The sequence below is a fragment of the Varanus komodoensis genome, unplaced genomic scaffold (genome assembly GCF_004798865.1).
Source record: "Varanus komodoensis strain SLA01 unplaced genomic scaffold, ASM479886v1 scaffold26, whole genome shotgun sequence".
In the NCBI taxonomy this organism is placed as follows: Eukaryota; Metazoa; Chordata; class Lepidosauria; order Squamata; family Varanidae; genus Varanus; species Varanus komodoensis.
This window is the reverse complement of record NW_025335684.1, coordinates 8,268,676-8,274,885: the sequence shown is the minus strand read 5'-3', so window position 1 is coordinate 8,274,885 and position 6,210 is coordinate 8,268,676. Positions and strand designations below refer to the sequence as shown.

The window sequence follows — 6,210 nt, the reverse complement described above, 5'->3', positions numbered from 1 at the left end:
AAGTCACCCTTGAGATCAGCCCGCCCGCCCCTTGAGATCGGCGGGAGAGGCCCTTCTCCGGGAACCCTCCGTGAAGGAAATGAGGAGGGTAAGTACTCGGAGGAGGGCTTTCTCTGCAGTGGCGCCCAATCTATGGAATGCGCTCCCCAGAGAGGTCCGCCTGGTGCCGAAAGACAAATGACTGCGCTTTTTATTCAAACGTTATTTTAATTGTTATTTATTTATTTATTTTATTCTTTGGCCCAGGCGACTTAATTTATACTGTTAAATTATATTGTTTTATATTATTTATGATTGTGAGCCACCGCAAGGCTTCGGCGAATGAGGTGGCATAGAAGTTCCCTAAATAAATAAGCCACATCTGGTTCATAAACCACCATGGCTTATTGTGTTGTCAGGTTTTGAGCCACAGGTTATTCACTAGATGGGCAGGTGAAACCTTGAGGCTAGCTATATGCACTAGTCCTAGTCAGGAGATGGACTGTATAAGGTTTCCACCTGTGTATCCCATTGAGAGGAATCCCTGAAGGTAAGAAGGGAGAATGGTATAGGACAGCGCTGGGCAACAGTGGCCCTCCCAGTGATCTGGTCTGCAGCTAACTGAGCCAATGGTCGGGACAATAAGAGTCACAGGCCAAAACGTCTGTCATGGCCACCAGCTGCCCAACCTTGCAATGCGCTACACCAGCAGGACAGTGAAATCTGTTGCAGTGACTTCATTCACACAACGGGATAATCTGCAGTCGAAGGTTGAACCATGGGTTGTTGTGTTGTCTGAATTCAGCTGCACTAACAAGCCATGGCCTGTAACCCACAAACCAACCATAGTGTGTTGTCAGGTTTTGAGCCACAGGTCATTCACTATGGTTTGCTACCTCAGTTGGGTTCAGACAATGTGATTACTCGTGATTCAAGGCTCAATGACAGCCCACCTTTGACCAGCGCTCTACCCTTCGGTGTGAGCTGTCGTCTGAACCCAGTGAAGGGTTAGAACGTTGCGGGGTTGCATGGTGGCTTCTGCAGGGCTGAAGGGGCAGACGGCAAACATAAGAAAATGTGGACAGAGGTCCAGAGGGACAAGCAGTGGTAGATATTCTAGCAAAGTGGTAGAATGCATGCTTTTCCGGCAGAAGGTCCCAGCTTCGATCCCTGGTGTCTCCATTTCAAAGGGCCAAGGAATAAGAGAGATGCTCTTTCTCAACCTTGGAGAGCTGCCACTACCTGCCAGAACAAACAGCCCTCAGCTGGATGGCCAGACCGGCATAAGGCAGCCTCCTGTGCCACGTGAGTCAGAGAAGCTCCGCCACCTGGACTCTGGGATCATGCACGGACAATGCCCAGTCTGGTTTCCAGAGCCATCTGTACGATAAAACATGGTGTCCTCCAACATCAGCCAGGCACCTTGCCAGATTTGCACAACATGGGAAGCCACACAACAAGAGGGTAAGTAGGCAATTCACACGGCACAGAAGTAGCACATGGGGGAAAGAAGCTACTGTGGCTTCATTTCCCCTGAATGTGCAAACCCAGTCAGAGTGGCAAAGACCCCAGAAGCCCTGTTGCCACACGCCACCACACACAGGACTGGTACCCAGAGATGCCCAGAGGCCGACTGGGAAGCAGAAAACCAGCCAGCAAAGCCAGCGGCTCCTTGCTTGTAACTGGAGTCAGTATCTGGGGTAGGCACAGCTGGGCACCTGACAAGAACCCACCTTCAAGGAGGGGTCCCCTGGCAAACGCTCCCAGGACCAGCTCCTGCTCTTCAGCATTGTAGAACATCTCAGCAGACCACTGATGGCTGTACACTGTCTTGGGAGGGTCACGTGTCCTGAAAGGCCACCAAGAAATATTTTAAATACTCAGATATGAAGGTACGTAGAGGCCATCATACCCTTTGCCACAGAAGCTAACAAGATGCGTCTTCGAGAAGCACACAAGCAAAACCAGTAGCCCTCTTCTGTTCTTCCATCCCTGGAACCTATTGAATTCATGCCTTGCTTGTGAGCTTCCTATAGCCACTGTTAGAAGCAGAATTCTGAATTAAAAAGTCCTTTATTCTGATCCGGTATGGCTTTTCTAATGTCAAAGATAGACTGTCTCCAATCATGGAAGTTCCATTTTGCCATCATGGCAAACAGCAATTGATACTGCCCAGCCCATTTTGCTTTCCAGTCTTTTGGCTTTCAGAGAGATTGGTCAAAAACATTTTTTTTTTTTTTTTAGTTCAAGGTTTCAAGACACAAGGATAGCTAAGGAACACTGGGAGTTTTATGACTTTTTCCTGTCTAATCATGTTTAGGATCGCATCCTTATGTCATGTTTAAGGTTGCTGTGCTACTGTTTCTAATATTCCTAGTGTTTTTCAGTGGTTAAAACTGACGCACACTGCCCTAGTGGCTTTTTATTATGTTAATAATAAACCGCCTTCTCCTCTATGAATTTTTTCCAATCACCTTTTAAGGCTTCCTAGACCTGTGGCCATAACCAGCCTCTGCTTATTCAGGTGTTCTTATTCAGGGCCCCTGAACTATGCAGGTTAGTTGCTGTAATGACGATCTGGGTTCTAGTCCCCACTCAGCCATGGAGCCAACTGGGTGACTTTGGGCCAGTCACAGATTCTCAGCCCAACCTACCTCACAGGGTTGTTGTGGGGATAAGATGGAGGAGGAGAATGATGGAAGCTGCCTTGAGCCCTTTGTAGGAAAAAGGCAGGATATAAATAGAAAAATAAATAAATAAATAAAGTAGTTTCCCTCCAAGTGTTTGATGGGCAATTTAACAGTAATGGTAAGTACAATGCGATGAAAAGACCAAGGCAGAAGAAGGGAAAGACTAAAATATAGGATGGATTAAGGAACCCCTGCCGAGTTGGCAAGAGCTGAGCAGGGCTGTGAAAGACAGGACATTTCTGGACGGCTTTCATTCCGAAGGTTGCCCTGAGTGGAAGGCAACTTGAAGGCACATTAACCGCAACTAACTGGGGACCATCATGACTTCCCTGGAGCGGTGAATTTCAGAGTTTAATTCCCTGCTTTGCGAAGAAGTCCCTCCTTTGATCTGTCCGGAATTCTCCACCCATGAGCTTCATGGGGTGGCCTCCGTGGGCTCTAAAAGGGAGAAAGAAAACTTGCTCTGCACTTTCTGCACGCATCCTGTGGAGATCGAGCCCAAGAGTGTGGAAAACTTGCTGGAGCAACCCAAGGTCCCATCTAGTCCAGCATTCCGAGTGCACACGCACGGGTTTCTGTTGCAATTCTTCCTCTCAGGACCCTGTTTCCAGATATCCCCTAGTCTCGGTTACTAGCACCCTTTGCACACGATCATGACTGCACACGAAACTTCCGCGTCGTGGTCCGCTTTCTTCAGATCCTTTTTTCACAAAGCCAGCTGCAAAGAATGCAATTCATGCATCTGTCGACAGCGATGAGTAAGCCATAGCAGGGCAGGTTCCGCATCTCGGTAGCGTGGCCGAGCGGTCTAAGGCGCTGGATTAAGGCTCCAGTCTCTTCGGGGGCGTGGGTTCGAATCCCACCGCTGCCAGTACGTTTTGCCCTCGCCTCTTTTTCCCGGGGAGCTCGCCGAGCACGGGAAGTCCCGCCCGGGCTCAGAGGCGCGCGCGCAGCGCCCCCTGGCGCCCGCTGCCCTTCCTTGCCGCATCACGGGCGAGTATTATGGGTAAGAGGAGGAACCCAGCTCCCCACGTGTTTGGAGAGTTATACCAACATGGCTGCCGGCTGAGCATTCCCCCGACCGGACCTGCAGGCACGTTGGGGCGAGCCCAGCGAGAGGGGAGGCCGCGGGAGCCTCTCGCCCTTCTCCCCTCGGAGCGAAGGTAGGCGCGGGCAGGCGCGCCGCGGGCTCCCTTGGCGCCTTCGCGCCCTTCGGGCCGAGGATGCCGTTCTGATTGCAAGGCCTGGACGGGGGACGCTGCCCGCCCGCCCGCCGTGCGCGAGGTTAGCGGGGCGGGGAGGCGCGGCGAGGGGAGGCGAGCGGAGGAAGGGGGCCGGGCGAGCCCCGCAGCTGTGCCTGGCGAAGTGAGTGGGCGGCCGGCGCGAAGGACGCGGGGCAAGGCGGTGCCGCCGCTCGGCGGGGGAAAAGATGCCCCGGGCGCTCTCCCCGTCTGAGGTCCAAAAGTTGGACGCCCGGGCAGGTTCTGAGATCTCTTCCTTCTCACGCCGGGCAGCCTCTTGAACATGATAAATGATGGGTGTGTGTGTGTTGTTCCGCGGAGCCGGTTTCTGGTTTGCTGCATAGTTACATCAGCCACAGCCGTGCGCCTTCGGCCGTGCCCGGCGCTGAGCCCCCTTTCTGACTCAGTTCTGAAGTTTTCCCCGAATCAGGTTTGTTGGCAAGGAATTCTAGCAGGGGGAAGATGCAGGAGGGTGTTCTTCTGGGGTGCACCCTGATCCTTTTCCAGGTGCTGGTGCACCTTGGTTATATCAGAGTTTTACTTGCGACCTTTATTTCCTGCTGTTTCAATGAGCAAGCTGCTTGTCCAGCTAACTTCCTTTCCTCAGGAAATTGAGTAAAACTCGCTTTCTCTCTTCCCCACTCACATGTTTTCCATCTTCTGTCCCTAAAATGCTGTTACATTTCAAAGTCTACCTGTAAAATAATTTGGATAAACTAAACTTCACTCTTAGTGCTGGGGGGGGGGATTCACCTTCCCCCCTCTACTGTGATGTTACCTTGGGAGAAAGAATGACCTCCAATTTTGCTTTTAATCTACTATTAATCCCTAAATGATTTTTGAGCAGGGAGTGGCCCTGTGCTGTTGGATTTACTCTTACTGAGCAGCTGCAGAAATAATCTGTATGCATCTACCTTGAAGTTCTGAATGACTCACTGGGCCAAGCCACTGAGTTGGCACTTAGATTATACTGTCCAGATACAATATTTCACAATGAAGTTGGGTGCAGACAACTTGATCTGCAGAGATTTGAAAGGGATAACCTTGACAAACCCATGAGAGGGATAGCCAGGCTGGGTTCACATTGTTTAAATGTGGTTTGTTGTGATTTCTGAACTAACAAACTATGCTAAACCATGTGGTAGCAAACCATGGTTTGTTAACAGCAAATGGCACATTAGTCTATGGTTTGCTGTTTGGTTTAGAGCTCTGGTTTATTCATAGTTAGATGTTGATTGTTGTCTGGACTGAGTTCTGACAGAATGACAATGCATGTTTCAGCATCAGCTCGCAGTGCAGTGACAACCCACAGTCAAGGGCACAGCCCTAGAGTGGGGCTAATGGTGTTGTCTGAACCCAGCCCATGTGCTTTCTCTTGCACATCGGTGCCGATCAAACACTTAAAAAACACAGAACCAAGTCCTTTAAAAAGTGGAAGTTGACAACTCCAGTTGCCTTCAGTAGAGCCGGATCCTGCCTCATCTTGGAAGCTAAGCAGGATCAGGTCTGGTTGAAATCTGGATGGGTGACTTAAAATATTGTGAACTGCCCAGAGAGCTTTGGCTCTCTATGGGCAGTATAGAAATGCAATAATAATAATAATAATAATAATAATAATAATAATAAATTTCCTAATAAGGTATAGTAGAAACTTTGAAAATGAGCTCACGTGATGCTCCATTGAAATAACTTGTCCCGTTTTCTGAATGCAAGTTTTTAACCTTTCATGCAGGCTCCCCCAGCCTGGTGCTGACAAGATGGCCGGGATTATAGCTCCCATCATTCTGCATGCACAGGGTTCATGGGCACTTTAATCTGAAATGTTTGGACACCATGTTTTATCGTACAGATGGCTCTGGAAACCAGACTGGGCATTGTCCGTGCATGATCCCAGAGTCCAAGTGGCGGAGCTTCTCTGACCCACGTGGCACAGGAGGCTGCCTTATGCCAGTCTGGCCATCCAGCTGAGGGCTGTTTGTTCTGACAGGTAGTGGCAGCTCTCCAAGGTTGAGAAAGAGCATCTCACTTATTCCTTGGCCCTTTGAAATGGAGACACCAGGGATCGAAGCTGGGACCTTCTGCCGGAAAAGCATGCATTCTACCACTTTGCTAGAATATCTACCACTGCTTGTCCCTCTGGACCTCTGTCCACATTTTCATATGTTTGCTACCTGCCCCTTCAGCCCTGCAGAAGCCACCATGCAACTCCGCAACATTCTAACCCTTCACTGGGTTCAGACGACAGCTCACACTGAAGGGTAGAGCGCTGGTCAAAGGTGGGCTGTCATTGAGCCTTGAAT

The 6,210-nt window shown here is 50.1% G+C and overlaps 1 protein-coding gene and 1 non-coding gene across 4 annotated transcripts in view; both read left to right on the top strand.

Annotated features, from left to right (window-relative positions):
• The first annotated feature begins 3,458 nt into the window (after positions 1 to 3,458).
• TRNAL-AAG lies at positions 3,459 to 3,540 on the top strand. The gene has a single exon. It is a non-coding gene; the product is annotated as a tRNA-Leu (tRNA).
• A 170-nt stretch (positions 3,541 to 3,710) lies between these two features.
• The window catches only part of POLR3E (RNA polymerase III subunit E), a 32,254-nt gene continuing 29,754 nt past the window's right edge, over positions 3,711 to 6,210 (top strand). The window contains exon 1 of one of the 3 annotated variants that reach the window (XM_044433517.1): positions 3,711 to 3,832. The gene's annotated coding sequence lies outside the window, so the exon portion shown is untranslated. Of the gene's footprint in view, positions 3,833 to 5,879; positions 5,898 to 6,210 lie in introns of those variants that run through there. The other 2 variants (XM_044433516.1, XM_044433514.1) reach the window with 2 other exon arrangements.